Source organism: Callithrix jacchus, chromosome 17, assembly GCF_049354715.1.
Source record: "Callithrix jacchus isolate 240 chromosome 17, calJac240_pri, whole genome shotgun sequence".
Lineage (NCBI taxonomy): Eukaryota > Metazoa > Chordata > Mammalia > Primates > Cebidae > Callithrix > Callithrix jacchus.
Genome location: NC_133518.1, coordinates 43,834,859 through 43,851,958, shown reverse-complemented (window position 1 = coordinate 43,851,958; position 17,100 = coordinate 43,834,859). Strand labels below are relative to the sequence as shown.

General features: G+C 41.2%; 1 long non-coding RNA gene across 3 annotated transcripts in view; it reads right to left on the bottom strand.

Annotated features, from left to right (window-relative positions):
- The window catches only part of LOC118148765 (uncharacterized), a 393,523-nt gene that overhangs the window by 70,171 nt on the left and 306,252 nt on the right, over window positions 1-17,100 (bottom strand). The window lies entirely within an intron of this gene.

Genomic DNA, 17,100 nt, shown 5'->3' with positions numbered 1-17,100 from the left:
GCAAACAGCTACATATGACAATTTACATTCTTGTTTTCAGACTCCTTTTAGCCAGCCTCCTCAGCCATGTGCCATCTCCCTGCCCTCTCCCTACCCCCTTCTCTCCCTGCTCTCATTTTTTCATCCTTCTCAGATGTTAAAAATAAGTCTCTTTCTCTCTTTGTCTTGCGCTGCCCCCCAGGCTGGAGTGCAGTGCAGAGTCTTGCTCTGTTGCCCAGGCTGGAGTACAGTGGGGCAATCTTGGCTCACTGCCAATCTCCACCACCTGGGTTCAAGCAATTCTCTTGCCTTAGCCTCCCAAGTAACTGAAACACAGGCACACACAACCATGTCCCACTATTTTTTTATTTTTTTATTTTTTGTAGAGACAGGGTTTCAACATGTTAGCCAGACTGTTCTCGAACTCCTGACCTCAGATGATCTGCCTCCCAAAGTGCTGGGATTACAAGCGTGAGCCACCATGCCCCGCCCCTTTTTCCCCTTTTTAAAGAGCAGCTTTATCATCTTTTCTTCATTGCCTGGTCTCCTGCTAAAAGCCATACTTATCCTCCTACTCCAAGGAGTTATCAAGATTTGTTCCCAAATATAGATCATTCACACCCTAATAGGATTTTTTTTCTTTCAAATGTTAAGATAGGATTTTGTTCTGCCAAATGTTTGCCAAGTGGAAGTGTATCTTTTCTTTTACATCTCAGAGAGTCAACAAGGAACCTAAGAAGGCTTCATCTGTTTGGTAATCCTTCCACACTACACTTGGTAACTTCCATGTGTGCATGTGGACAGGCACACATACACATACACACACACACACACACACACACACACACACACACACACCCCTATTTTTGGGCTTCCCTGGCACCCAATGTAGCCACCCACTACCACATGTGTGACAGTTCTCACCACTCTCTTACTCTCCAAACAAGTCTGACCTGTGCTCTTGCTGTCTGATAAGAGTCTTCATTGTCTTTCTGTGTCTGTTCCTTCTCATCTTTTAAATGCATCCCCTGATCCCTCAGCCACCATAGCAGCCTCCTCCCTGGCCTCTGCCTTCCAGGCTATGTGCCATGGGGCTGACATTGCTAAAGTTGCACTGGGAGGTGACAAGCCACAGAGACTTCAGTAACTTATACTCACAAAGCAAAGTCCCCGGTGCTGTAAGGATTCCCCAGTCCCTTGAGGGCCAATGAGCTATACTCTTTATCCTGAAAACATGCTAGTTTATCGGCTTGAATAAACCTGATAAAGGTACATGGCAAAAACTTCAAAACAACAACAAAATCCAATGTATAAACTATGGATGAAAGTCCTGGAGAGAGGTGTTATCACAATCATATCTGGGTTCATGCTCTAGTGGAGAGCTTGGGATATAGCAAGAACGCATGAAACTGAATTGAATTAAACCTCAAATCCAAGGTTCTCAATGACCTGGCCTCAACCTAAATTTTCTTCCTTTTATTGCCCACTTGCCCAGCAAAAATCCTAGGTTTTGGCATTCTCAAAGCACATGGCATTCCCAAAGCACATGGAGATTCCCTGTTTTTGTTCCTGCTACTGCTAACACCTGAAATGTCATCCCTCCTTACGTATCTTAGACAATGGAAATCTTACCCCTAACTGGAGGTCCCACTCCCGAGCTGCAGAGCTATTTATCAGTATGGCCATGCTTGACTTCCCCAGTGGAATGTAATACTGCCATTCTATGCACACCCGGACCACATCCTGTCTTATTAAGTTCCTTCTAGTGGAAGGTGGGAAGAACAGCATGTGGGACTTGTTACTCTAAACCAAACTCAAACACCTGCAGAGGTAAGGCAGGTAGCATAAGTGAATACAGCTGCCCGAGTGAGACTGGGATGAAAATTAAAATGCACACCAACTGTTGCAGTACAAGGATGGCTGCTCGTTGTTGCCAGATCTTCTAATTCTCTTTTGAGATATCCAAATTTCTCTTTTAAGAGAAGAAACACAGGTTTTCCATGTGACATCTACCAGATTTTAAATTGGGGCAGCAAATTCACTTTTTAAGCATATGTTATGGGGGGCAAATAAAATAAGTTTTCAGGCTGAATTTAATACAAGGACAACTGGGTTGCAGCCTCTATTCTAAACTATATTAGTGTGGACCAGGTGAGTTGGACTCATCAGAAAAACAAAATTGTCCCAACACCCTCAATTTAGGTGACTGGTCTTGTAGGTGACAGGTACTCATAAATGCCACTGCAAGAGTGGCAGAAGGACAGAGACAGTAAAAGCGAAGATTAGCCATGTGAGTGTCTGGGCAGCAGTGTGCTGGGGAATGGTGAACAACCACCTTTGGGGTTGCGGCCGGTCTAATTTGTAATATGTGCTGATTACCATGGTGCAAGTACCACTGTGGCTGGTTTTAAGCCACCAACATGATGTCACTGAGCTCAGAGTTGGGAAGAGATGCTACCATTGGCTTTTGGGAGCCATCTCTGGCACACATGACTAAAGATCAGATATCAAGAAAAACACAAGAGCACCTTTAACCATGAACAAATAAAGCTGCCACCTTCCTAATGACTCAGTCTAGTATTGGGAAGGCTCATGACCTACATGAAAACCTCCTTCACACAATCAGGGATAAAATGCTATCACTTTCATCTGTGACTATAATCCCTGTTAATGGCCAGAGGACTTGAGTGGGGGCTGCTGGTTACATTAAGTGAGGCTTAGTCATTGAAGACTGAAGACTGAATGCCTGGGGAGGAGGAACCAGAATGGAGACACAGCGTATTCTAAATTGGCTATGCTCAGAAAGACAGAGGAACCTGGAGGGCAGAAAGGACAAGTAATTCAGATACCTTTCTTCCATCACAAACCATGTGGCCACCTCCTGAGTTTTCATGACTGCGAAGTGAGACACAGCCAGGGTACAGGGAGCAGGAAGAGGAGAGGAAAACAACACTGGGAGAAATGAAATGAGGCCTTGAATGGAGGAGCGCTGACAATACCAGGTCCCCACCTAGAAGAACAGAGAATTTTCCAAAGAGGCCCAACCTCCAGTGCTCCCATTTGCTCTCCTTTTGGAATTTTTAGTGAATTTTATAATCTTCTCTAGACTTAGTACTGCCCTGTCTAAAGCAAAGCTGGAAATGTGGGTAGCTTGGTGGAGGGCAGAGCCCCTCTAGAAACTGCCTGTGTTCATCCGGATTCTTTGGTGGCAAGTTAGACAAGTCTAAGCAAAACAGTATGTATGTTTGTCTCTCATAACCCAAAAGTGAGAAGAGCTGAGGTGTGGCTGGGCCTCACTGATGATGAAAAGCTTAGGACTTGCTAAGATGATTGATATCTAAATCATTACATATATCTAATCATTGTATATAACTATAATTCTCTATTTACATATGTGCTTCCATATAATTAGGGCTTACTTAGGTTATTAAGATATATCGATACTTATATTTTATATAACTATACAAAATATGTTCAATATTGTATATATTGTTATAATACATTATAGAATTATATGCTTATAAATTATGATATATATTAACCTTAGCAAGACCTAATCATTCTATATTATATAAACATATAATTATATAGTATAGATTATGCAATTTAATTACATATTATATAATTAAATCACAGAATTATATATTAATTACATTATATGTCATTTATGTGTTAATATCAACATATTATTATGCTATATCATTTATTAGGCCCTAAGTAGGTGCCCCTCATGTCTGCCCTTTTTGCATATTGGCAGGTTTTTTTCTCACCAATTTTTATTACTAGGTGGGTTCTGTAGCTGATGGCAGCTCTCAAGCTCACATTTTATCTGCTGTAACCTCAGAAAGGAAAGTGTGCATCTCGGTACTGGCTCAAAGTCTTGGTTAAACACTGCTTTGGCTCTCCCTGTGTCATATACAGCCCCTGGGACTGTGTATGGGACTAGGGAACATGTGTAGCCTCCCTCTGTCCTGGCCACCAAGAACAAATATCTGGGAGACAGATGGTGCAAGGGCGAGGGGAGGAGCATTCCTCAAAGACGACACAGAGAACCTTCACTGAAGAAGGAACAGGGCTGGGCAGACACAACAAGTAATTCCCCACTGACTGCTTCAGGTCAAGAAGTCCTTGAGCCTGATTTTACTAATGTGCATTGCATGAAGCACATAGGATGTTCCTCAATTGATGCTATTTTTTAAGGTTCCCTGAAAAATGTTCTGTTCTTGAAAACAATGGGTGAAATTGCTTTTGTTTATTCTAGGAATTTTCATGATCTTACTGCAAATCATCTAGAGAAACAGGCGAGTGTTTCTCAGACCAATTTGACTATGCAACCCTTTACCTCATTAAACATTGTTGGGACCAGCATTCACTCCAACATGCTTCAGGAACTGTGGCCTCGAGCCTGAGATAAGGACCTGGAACCAAGATGTAGGGTTCTTCCCCTTGTTGGTACCTCATTCCAGGGAACCATCCTGAATTAGACAATTAGGCATCCATTTAATGTGACTTCTAGGATGAAGAGCCTGTTCCATATCCCTCAAGGCTGGTCTACTCTGACCACCCATTTAATAGGCTTTCCTTCCCAGTTTGTATCCTCTTGACCTTGCACAGGAAGGTCTGATCTCAGGTTCAAGCAGCCTACTTCAAAGGCTGAGAAAAGTTATGGAGCCCAAGTATATAGCCACTGCAGCTGACTAGAGGGCACCGGTGCGCAGGTGTGATGGCAGTCGTGACTGGTGCTGGCCAGCTGAGTGTCAACACCACAGGCTGGAAGTGGCTGGTGTCTCCAAATCCGTAATGCTCAGGCACAGAAGGGAAATGGCCAAAGACAACAGACTCCACGCTGTCCTCAAGGCCCAGTATTCCCGGTAGCACATGGCAGCTCTGGAAAATGCCTTCTCCCTTCCTCTTCACTAGTTGTTCAGTGTGTTAACCTGGCTTAAAGCTCACCCTGAGTCAGTCCCACAAACTAGGACCAGAACATGTTAGCAAAATACAAACCAAAGTACAAACCTTCCAAAGAGCCTCTGTGTCTTGTTAGTGATCCTAAATCCGAATGGACTAAGGCTTAGAAATGTTTTACCCTGTATCAAATTTTGTCATGGGAATCATTATAAATATATTTACTTTATTAAGCACTAAATAGGTGCCAGGAATTGTGCTGTGCCTTACATACATTATTTCATCTTGATCTCACAAAAACTGTATTAGATGAGCACATTTATATCTCCATCTACAAATGAGTAAATAAAACAGAGAGAGACAAAGTAAACAGCCCAAGACTATGTGATGCTAGGGTTCAGGACCACGAAGGACCATTCCCATCTAACTTAACTGGTATTTTCAATCTGTGTATCCATTCAAGACAGCCTGCTTCATGTCACTCAAAAACTAGGTGTCAATATTCTGTGTTTCCAGTGTTATTACAACTATAAAGCTACTTGGAAGCCCATAAGATGGAAAGCTCTGGATGCTGACATACATCACTTAATTCATTACGGGGCAAAGATGTACACACATGCCTAACAGTTTCATCGGTGCCCTTGCTGGATGCTGGCCCTGCAGCCTTGGATCCTGGGATCTGTGAACCTGGCCCTCTTGTCTTACTCAGAGGCTTAGACAACTCTCCCAGCACTCTCTTCTTTAAAGAACAGAAAGGGAGCCCCAGAAGCCGTCTGTCAACTGACTTGGTGATCCCCTTCCCAAGACTACCTTATCAAAGCTACTGTTCCTATTCTACCCTTCACTTTATCTGCTTTTACTCTTCCAATCACCACCAGTATTTATAGTCACTCAATAACTGTACAATCATGTCATGGATGACTATTTTGGGAAGACTAAGATAAATACTACACACTTATGTATGAGTGCAATACATACATACATGTACCAGCAACTACATTACATACACACATACATATCTGTGGCCTTCTATTTTCATGACACCTTAGTAAAACCACTTACTAGTCATGGTACCACTGTTAAGTGACGATTTCACCGAGATTTTCTTTCCCTCATTTGTAACATGGTGACTATGGTAATTTCCTTAAAAGAATCTCATAATAATTAATGAGGTAATTTCTGTAAACTGCCTGCCACAAGTCCAGCCTTTGGGCACTCACTAAATAATTACTGATACCACTACTACACCAGCATCCTTCAGTAATGGGTAGTATGGCTCTCATTATCATTCATTCAGATCCTCCTTTCTTCATTCATTGAGTAAATTCACTCACTCGTCAGAGGTTCTGGGGTCTGGCCTAGATAAAATTCTTCATGGGTGGCCTTCTCAGATTATTTTGCGGTAGAGGGGAAAGGGCAAGAGCAAGGAGATGTATTACACAGAGATTTGCTGTGTATTTACTTTGAATCAGGACTTCACTAGCATTTTATATTTAATCCTTCCAACAACTACATGTAGAAAGTATCTTCATCCCCATATTATGAATGAAGAAACTGAGTTCCAGATATATTAGGTCTCCTGTCCAAGGTCACATAGCCAGTGAATGGCAGAGCCCAGATTCAATCACAGATGTCACATTCTGAGTACTGTAGCTGTATCCCTGAGCCAAACATCTACCGAAACCATGAGGGAATAATCAGCCTTGAAGAGTAAAATGTTGCTTTTGAGAAAGCAGAGTGTGCAGGGCTAACTCAGTGACAACTGCCACTTTCTTTTTTAGCACCTTGAGCTACAATCAGTCCCCAAACATACACCATATAGGAGCTGAAAAGCACTGGTTATACAAGCACAGTTCAAAAAATAAGATGAGTGGTTTTTTATTTATTTTTATTTTATTTTATTTTTTGAGACGGAGTTTCGCTCTTGTTACCCAGGCTGGAGTGCAATGGTGCGACCTCGGCTCACCACAACCTCCGCCTCCTGGGTTCAGGCAATTCTCTTGCCTCAGCCTCCTGAGTAGCTGGGATTACAGGCATGCGCCACCATGCCCAGCTGATTTCTTGTATTTTTAGTAGAGATGGGGTTTCACCATGTTGACCAGGATGGTCTTGATCTCTTGACCTTGTGATCCGCCCGCCTCGGCCTCCCAAAGTGCTGGGATTACAGGCGTGAGCCACCACACCCGGCCAAGATGAGTGTTTTTTATAAAAAGCTAGAGACTAAAAAACAGTAGGAGAGTAAACTATGTGGAAATACAGACTTAGAAATAAGGGCAAATGGGTCTCCTCTCCCAGAGCAGTACCACCACCCTCAAAGTCTCTGACCACTGTCATGCCCTGAAGCCCACAAGGATTCTAGAAACAGAGCAACCTGAAGACCTTATTCATTAACTACTTATTGCCAAGGATGTTCTGCAACTACTATAACTTTATTCCTCCTGTGAGTCTTACCACCCTGTGCTAAGCACCAGAGACACCTACACTACCAGTTCCTGCGCTCACTGAATTCCCACTCAAGTGGGAAGAAAGAATTGTTAAATAATCCTATAAATAAGTATGTAACTGCACTTTCAATCAGCACTACAAAGGAGACACATCTGGAAACACTATAAAGGCGCACACAAAGGAGACACAATCAGGAAAGCCAAAGCTTCCCTAAAGAAGTGAAGAGTAGACTGGGCGCGGTGGCTCACACCTGTAATCCCAGCACTTTGGAAGGCCGAGGTGGGTGGATCACAAGGTCAAGAGTTCAATACCAGCCTGACCAAGATGGTAAAACCCCGTCTCTACTGAAAATACAAAAATTAGCTGGGTGCGGTGGCAGGTGCCTGTAATCCCAGCTTCTCAGGAGGCTGAGGCAGGAGAATTGCTTGAACCCAGGTGATAGAGGTTGCAGTGAGCTGAGCTTGCGCCACTGCACTCCAGCTTGGGTGACAGAGTGAGACTCCCTCTAAAAAAAAAAAAAAAAAAAAAAAAGTGAAGAGTAAGTTAAGAGAAAGGGACAAAGAGAAGGTGTATTGGTCAGAAAGTTCTTAGGTGCAAACAAGAAAGTCACGATTAGCTAGTTTAAGACAGCAGGCTTTTATGGAGGGATATTAGACAGCTGACAGGATCATGGAGAGGATGGAGAACCTGAGCTTCTAGAATCACCTTCTCCAGCAGAAATAAACTAAGGCATGAGTACCAATATGGGATAGTGATCTAGAAAGATCTCCAACTTGCTACTCTCCACTTCTTTTATGATTTTCACTTCAAACTCTCTCTGTGATTTCATCTCTTGAAACACCATGTCTCAGCTTGGATGAGACACCTGAAGGACAGCCAGTGAGTGTGTAGAGTAAGCATGAGGATATTCCCAAATGGGCTCAGATTTTATCACTCAGGATTATACTGTTCCCCTGCTCAAAATCTACTGAGAGAGTTTTATGACCTCAAGGTAAAAGTGAGACCCACTGCATGGCTCGCAACACTCTTAATGAGCTGGCTGCAACCCACATTCAATAAACACATCCCACCACTCCCTGCCTATGTGTAATTCCGCCTTCCAGAACTATATGTCCGTCAGATGTAGCTAAGCAGCAGGTAAGGCAGCCGGAAAGTGAGAAGTGACCACAACGAACAGGCCGCCTTCTTAAAAATGTAGCTATTTATCTGCCTTACTAGGGATGAACAGCCACAAGCTTCCTCTAATGAGACATTTAAGGAAGGAGAAAACTGCATTGTATACTTTCCTTCTGTTAATAAATGATAAAGGAATTTGTACTTTATAAAAATATGTTAACTCTGTCACATGGAAGGAGGGTACTTTGATTTCAAAGGCCCTCTGTGTACTCTAACTCTCAACAGCAGCTAGAATTCCATCGTTAAAGCCTGCTTCTAACAGATCTTGGCCCACACACTAGAAGCTGGTTCTTCCACTATAAGGTGCCTCCAACAGAGAGACTGTGTTTGACGGAGGCCGTGAGACAGATGACTTGCTACCAGGAACCCTTATGAAGGTTTCCACAAATGGGCAATCTGCATGTGTGTCCAGCACACCTGAACGAATTTTGCTGCCAGATTTCCTCAACTCATTCAGTCAAGAAAAAAGTAAAGACTGTGTCTAGACTCAAGGATAAAGGTGGTGTTGGTGTGTGTCTCCCCAGGTATACTGAAGAATAGCCTCTTCTAGGTGAAAACAGAAATTTAAGGTAACAGTTTCAGAACTGTTGGCTTAGGTGGAACCTCCAGATTTTTCTGGGGCTGAGGTTGTAGCTCAGCCTGCACTGTAAGCCCATAATGAAGGCAAGCGTACTTCTGAAATAAGGACCCCCCACGGCCCCTGCAGAGGATTTCATCTGTACACAGTGAAATCTTAACACAAGACAGATGGGTTTGAATGTATTCTTCCCCTGACATAAACATCTCCTGGGGAGAGCTGAAGCAGACTAGCCTGGGGGTGTTCTTCTCCTGGGTGAGAGGCTAAGTATGAAGGGAGAGTCCAATAAAGCCCCCACCTCAACCAGGATAGTGGTATAGTTTGTGGACATCTTACGGCTATAAAGGCTTTATGTTCTCTGTGATAAAAAAATATTTCCCTCAAATGAGATCTTCAGCTTTAGGCAAAATTGTGCACCTTAAAACATCCCCAAAATCATAGCACTCCAAATTCTCAGGACTCTTATTTTGACTAATACACCAGAGAGTGGCAGAGAGAGAAAGAAAATGAAAGGGACAAATAGATGGAGAGAGAGGGAGGGAGGCAGGGAGAAGAAAGCCAGCCAGCCCTCCCACCTTCTTATTTTTTATAGATTTAATTTACTATGAGAGTTCTAACCCAGAAATGGTAGAAAATACTGTGTTTTTGTACATTTAGATATTTAAAAAATTATAGTAGTCATAAAGAAAACTGATAGTTTAAAACTAAATTAGCCACTCCAAAGAAATCCTTAGTTAAAACCTAACTAGACAGATTGTTACATAATCAAAGTGATACTTTCTTCAAAATTACTTCATTATAAATAGCATTGTACATATGTGTGTGAGAGAGAGAGAATAAGGAGGGATGGTTAGTTAACACTTGAAATATTTTGAACAGGAATCTGCACTTCAGAGAGGGCTGTTTAAACTCTAATTATGAAAATCTATATATGAGATTTGTTTATCAGCTAAAAAGAGGTCAGAAATGACTTTTTCAGAATCCAATAGAAAAATCGACAAAGAAAATGAACAAACAATTCACAGCAGAGGAAACTGAAGATGCTGAAAAGCATATAAAGATTTCTCAGACTCATTAATTCTAGAAATGCAAATTTAAACCAAAATCTGACATTACCGATCCATCAAATTGACAAAAACTAGAGCGCTGGATAGCACTAAAGTTGGTGGGACTTGAAACCCCTGGGCACCGTTGGTGGAAACATAGGCGGAGCGGCCATGCTGGAAACCAACCCAGCACTATTACCCAGGATCCAGAAATTTCCTTCTGAACATCCCCCCACTCCCTACCCCCCCATGCCCCGCAGCAAGTTCTCTCAGGTGCACGTGGTAAATGGGCATGTTTGTTACAGCGGCATTTGCAGTACAAGGAGTTGAGGAAATGGAGAATGAATGATGACGTGGAAGGTGTGCAGATCAACATGCAGCCTTGGAAGCCATGTGTCAAAGATGGCTGAGCCAGGAGATGGAACCAGTTGGAAAAAAGCTATGTGCCAATCAGGAACACTTGCTTTGGACTTTACGTGAGCAAGCTCATGTGAAGAAATTAAAAAGGAATTAAAGCTTGTCATAGGACAAAACTAAGATGTAATACTTCATCATCTAGTAACCACTGTCACATTTGGGTTGTATGTTTAGGTTTCTGCATTTCCTTGATGAGACAGATCTGCTACATCTGCCTGCTTACCTCACAAATCAACCACAGGAGTACTCCTCATTTTGTGTCTTAAATAATCAAAGATGATTTTTTAAAATAAAAAGTACCCAGATGAGAAATACTCAAATGTGGCTCTCTTTATGGGGGGAAAGCTAAAAAGAGGCCAGTTATGAATAAAAATCTAATATTGCTCATGTGTTGGTCAAATATATGTAATTATATTAAGGTTTTAATTATACAAATGACTGTATTTTAACTCACTTGAGTTCATGAGATAACCCCAATTGCCTATTTAGTATCCATTTCCACTTTCTTACTAACAAAACAGTTAAAACTATTCAGCCTCCCTGCTGCCCTTGCTGCTAGACATAGTGATTTAATTCAGTTCTGACAATAAGATGTAGGTGGCCCTGAGGAAGATGTTCTGTCTGAAATATAAAAGCTTTGTTGAGAGGTAGCCTTTTGTGTTCCTCCTTCCTCCTTATTTCTGCCTGGACCATGGATGAGAGGTTTGAAGGGCAGCAGCTGCCTCGGTAACCATAAGGCACCAGGGCTGAGGCAGAAAGTCTACACATTAGGGTGACAAAACAGAGATTTAAAGGAGCCGGGTTCTGGCGGCTCTGCCGAGCCAGAGGAATAGCCTGGACTCCCTGCTACCCACCATCCCTACCCTACTTCTTATAATCTGTTAGTCAGTGTTAGTTGATTTTCTTTTATGTGCAGACAAATGGATTACTGATATGTTAATCTTTCTGCATATTTTCAAATATGAGGACTTCTGTTTTCTTAAAAAAAAAAAAAACGTGGGGATGTTGGAGAAAGCCATAAACTTAGTGTCCTATAATTTATATAAATGTCTTGTAATTTACATGTATAGTTTTAAAAATGATATCCAGAAATTAAGGCGAGGGAGAAAGAAAAACGTCTGATAAGTAAGGGTTTCTCCTGAACATCCAATATAAAATATAAAATTGAACATCAAAACTCTATTTACAAAAGTGTATTTTTAAAACTTCATTTAAAAAGTCGGCTTGACAGTGTGGTGATTCCTCAAAGAACTAAAAACAGAACTGTAGTAGTCCCAGCTATTTGGGCAGCCGAGGCAGGAGAATCACTTGAACCTGGGAGGCAGAGGTTGCAGTGAGCCAAGATTGCACCATCACACTCCAGCCTGGGTGACAAGAGCAAGACTCTGTCTCAAAAAGAAAAAAAAAAAAGGAAGAGATGATGTCTTTTGAAGGAACATTGATAGAGTTGGAGGCCATTATTCTTAGCAAACTAACAAAGGAACAGAAAAGGAACACATACTGCATGTTCTCACTTACAAGTGGGAGTTAAAGAATGAGACTGCATGGACACAAAGAGGAGGTTGGGAGGAGGGAGAAGATCAGAAAAAAATAGCTATTGGACACTGGGCTTAGTACCTGGGTGGTGACATAGTCTGTACAACAAACCCCTGTGACAGAAGTTGACCTATGTAACAAACTCGCACATGTAACCCTGAACCTCAAATAAGTTAAAAACAAAAAGATGAAAAACAGGTTTTAAAAGTCCACTTGAGAAATAGCTATGTCCTAGCCAGGAAAAAATGCAATATATACAAGTGTTTGTAAATAGCTACAAGTTGTAATTTTTATCAATTTCAAGATAAATTCAAAATGAGGAAATAAAATGCTATTGTAATCAAATTGGGCTTTTATTACTAATTTTATTTTTAAATATAATCTTTTAAAAAGAAAGTAATTAATATGCCATGAAACTGGCAACACTCTAAAATTATACTAAGGTGTAAAAATAGAAACTTAAGATAAACATAAAATGACATTAAAAGTTCTTTCAAGGATAAAATTTCCACCATGAAGTGGTAGCATCTCAGCCGAGAAAAGAAAACAGAACTATTCCCTAACTTGTCTTTTGAGAAAACAAATCTTACACATGAGCTTTATTCTCTCTAAATGACTGGTAATTTCAAACTCGGGAACTTTTTATTGAATGCTTTTAGTTCAAAAGAAATAAAAACATATTGTATAATAAAACTAGGAAATTTAACATTTCATAGTCTAGCAATTTCCTTATAAATTGAAATGAGAAAAAAAAAATCTATTTTTAAGTTTTTTGTCAAAATTCTTTTTAAGTGACTGTGTGATTTATCTCTAGCATTTGCACAGTTTCTACAGAAAGCAAAGATAGAAATATATCATGACATATTTTAATTATAAATAGATTAGGTTTTACAGCAAAGGCAAAGTAACTGAAACTTTATGACTGCAGTTTTCTACATTTCTTATACTTATTTTCGTATAAAAACAACAACAATAAAATACAGTCTAGTTACTCTTAATTAAACTGATACTGGAAAATATATAAATGTAACATTAATGTCATATTACAATAATATTACAAATAATATTTCAAAATCCAAATAACTGGGTTTTAAAAAATAAATTGCTTCTAATGAAAGTAGGTATTGTAAAATTATATAGATGCACACTTGGTTTAGAAAAGTACTTTGGTAATACTGTTAATATTAATTGTTAAGATATCATGAATTTGCTTATATTTTGCTGCCTTCTAAATTAACTTCTGGGACTCTGGATTTATACAATATTGAGCATGTCAGAGACTTGTACCACCTGCCACTTAACCTGGGAGCACATTTAGCACTAATTGTGCTCCTCCATGCCATTAGATGAGACTGCATGCTTAGTCCTGGCCAATGTGCTGCGGATCGAAGTGTTATGTGTCTCTTCTCAGACAAAGCATTGCAGAGCCAGGATGTGATACAGCATCTCTCTTTTTCCCCTGCTGAGGATGGTACAGTTTTAAGATGGTGGACCCGGCCAGGAGTGATGGCTCACACCTGTAATCCCACCACTCTGAGAGGCCAAGGCACGTGGATTGCCCAAGATCAGGAGTTTGAGACCAGCCTGGCCAGCATGGCGAAACCCTTTCTCTACTAAAATACAAAAAATTAGCTGGGCTTAGTGGCAGGCACCTGTGATCCCAGCTATTCAGGAGGCTGAGGTAGGAGAATTCCTTGAACTTAGGAGGGAGAGAGTTGCAGTGAGTGGAGGTCATGCCATTGCACTCCAGCCTGGGCAATAAGAGTGAAACTCCATCTCAAAAAATACACACACACACACACACACACACACACACACACACACAAACACGGTAGACCCATGTCAGATTGGATCCCTGAGTAACCATGTGGAGCATAACTGCCACTGACCCACAGTACCTATGAACCATGAATGGGAAATAAATCTTTGATGTGTTAAACTATGTAGAATTATTCTGGCTAATTAACAGAGATAATTAGTATGTCAAACTATCTAGAATAAGAGTTAAATAATGTCATTAATAAATACATATGCATATGCAAAATCTAAGTTTACATTTTAGGCCATAGAGATAATTTCAGACAAAATAATATTTTCTATTTGTCTATGTTCGGTACTAACTGTATGGAATGCCTGCATCACATACTGAAAGTCCTACGGTTTTATATTTCTTCAAGTCTTTCTGAGGGAAAAACAAAAGAAAATGAAAGTAGCTATTTCCTCCAAATTATGTACCATAACCAGATGATACCAACAAGGAAAATTACCTGAAACTCTAAAATTTAAAACACACTCACCATTATTTGGTCTTCACCAACCACCAAGTGTTTCTTGAAAGCTCTGTCTGATCAATCCTGCACTAAAAATCATGTTAAAATTCAGGAACCCCTTACCCCTGAAGACCAATCTTCCTCCTACACTTTGACCACTTCTTCCCAGTCTTCTCTGCATACTCCTCCTCCTTTTTGCCTTCAATGCAGTGGGTTCAGGGTTTGGTTCTATGTCCCTAATTGTTTCACTCCACACTCTCTTCTTTGAAGAGCTCATCCCTATCTGTGGCTTGATTGACTTCCAAATCTCCCCCATTAAGGCAGATTCCTCATCAGCAATGTGGGTGCATGTGATGCCCACAGGGTATCTCTACTTAGGTGTCTGCTAAGAACCTCAAGAAGCTCATCATTTTCCCCCAACAAGCCTGCTTCTCTTCCTCGTCCATTCTCTCAACATTGTCAGCAAGCCACACATCTAGATTATCCTTGGAAATCCTCACTCATCAAAGTTTCCTCCCACTCCACACTCCTTAGTTTCCCCATTACGCTTGAATCTTCTCTTTTCACACACAGCTACACTTATCCATGTTGCTGCACCAGCTCCAGTCTTACCCCACTCCTATCCATTCAACACAGCTTCAAGTGCACTTCCTAAACACCAATCTCACCTAAATCCTTCAGTGCCTCCCAATCTCCTAGGATTGAGTCCCTTTAGCATAATGCTCCAGGTTCCCTGTGATCTTACGCCTACTGTTTTGTAATGGAGCCTCTTTTCTCCCCACTCCTCTCCCTAGCATCTGAGCTCCAGCTGTACTGAACTCCCTGTGCATCTCTGGACTCTGCGTGCACCCTCATCTCTGGACCCTTGTTCACGCTGTGCCCTGTATCTGAAATGCTTCTTTCACCCAGTTCATCTGGCGAAGCACTAGTCATCATTCAGGTCTCAGTGTAGGCACTGCTTCCCTGAAGATGCCTTCTCTGCCCTCCAAGATGACCTAGGCTTCTCCTCTCTGATGTTCCACTTCCCTGTGCTTCCCTAAAGTGGAATCATTGAATCATCCTGCCATTGCCTGTCTACTATCCTAGCTATCCTCCTCGCTTCCGACTCTATGAGCTTTCTATGGGCAGGGACAGAGGTATATTCTCTGTGAATCTGAGGATGCTTGAGCTTCAAGCTCCTCACTTACCCAGCTCCTTCCCAAGGTTCTTAGAGGGGCCACAACAGTGTCCTCATTCCGTGAAAACACAATCCTCAACAATGTGTTCTCATGGTCATATGATTTGTCAAAAGATCCAAACACAACCGATTAAAATTGCCATTTTTTCTACCTGACTTCCCCTCTATGTCACTTTCTTTCAAGTGTTGGGGCAGGGGCACTGAAGTGGCTGTGACATAGGTTTAATTTGGGATCAGTGGGGTATTTTCAAAAGTCCATCACAGTAACTTCTGTGGAATATTCTTACTGTCTACTACACAGACTCCTCCAGTATTAGGTACAAAAGTGCAGAGCCAGAGGTTGTGTCATGATACGAACATATTCTACAGCACGTGGAGGTAGAAGATAAGCAAAGTTTAAAATGCTCAGAGCTGGAAGCTTATCTGTGTAATCTTCTTACAACAACAGGAAAAATAAAATTACTGGCAAAGACTTCAATGATCCTCCACATCTAGATTAAAAATGCCTCTCTTCTCAGGAATATGTTCCATAATATCACATATGGAATTATAAATTTGGCACACATTTTAAAATTTATAGGAATGTCACAAAATAAATTGTGTCATAATTCTTGTCTTGTGGGGCACAAACTTGTAACAATGCTACAAACACAGAACATGTCTGTGGGAAGCAGCATGTTTTAAACATCCCTATGGATCAGGGCATATCTTGGTGTATCTGAAACAATTTGTCTCCCCCAAACCTGAAAGACTCAGATAAAACGGCACAGAAAATCATCACCAATGCAGGGAGATGATCTGAAGAAACCAGCCTGGCAAAATTGCTACACAATGTATGTTGTATAAAAGTAAGTTCACAGGCTGGGTGCGGTGGCTCATGCCTGTAATCCCAGCACTTTGGGAGGCCAAGGCGGGCGGATCACGAGGTCAAGAGAACGAGACCATCCTGGCCAACATGGTGAAACCCCGTTTCTACTAAAAAATACAAAAATTAGCTGGGTGTGGTGGCGCACGCCTGTAGTCCCAGCTACTTGTGAGGCTGAGGCAGGAGAATTGCTTGAACCTGGGAGGCGGAGGTTGCAGTGAGCCGAGATTGTGCCTGGCGCCTGGCAACAGAGTGATACTCTGCCTCAAAAAAAAAAAATAAAAGTAAGTTCACAGGGTACTATGTTAAACATGCATTTGAATTCTTTTGTGTATACCTTAATTTCAGATTAATAGTGTATTTTTTTGGAATTAATGATCACTGCAAAACTCAAATATTATAGAAAGGAAGCATCCTAGTAGAAGCCAAAAATATCAACTGAGAGACTAGCAGAGGCTTCAAAATGTCCAAACTTCCCATATTACGTGGATTAAAAAGCTGATGGCACAGAGGAAGATAAGAAAACAATCATGATATCAAAACAACAGAAATCGATAATAAAATAACAGAAGGGATAAGAAGATTAGAAGAATCAACACACTATCAAACAAGAAATAAAAGAACAGAAGAGACGGAGTGCAGAATTCGTATCCCGAAGGTAGAGGTTTTGTCCATGTTCACAACCACCCTTGCTCTTACATGACATT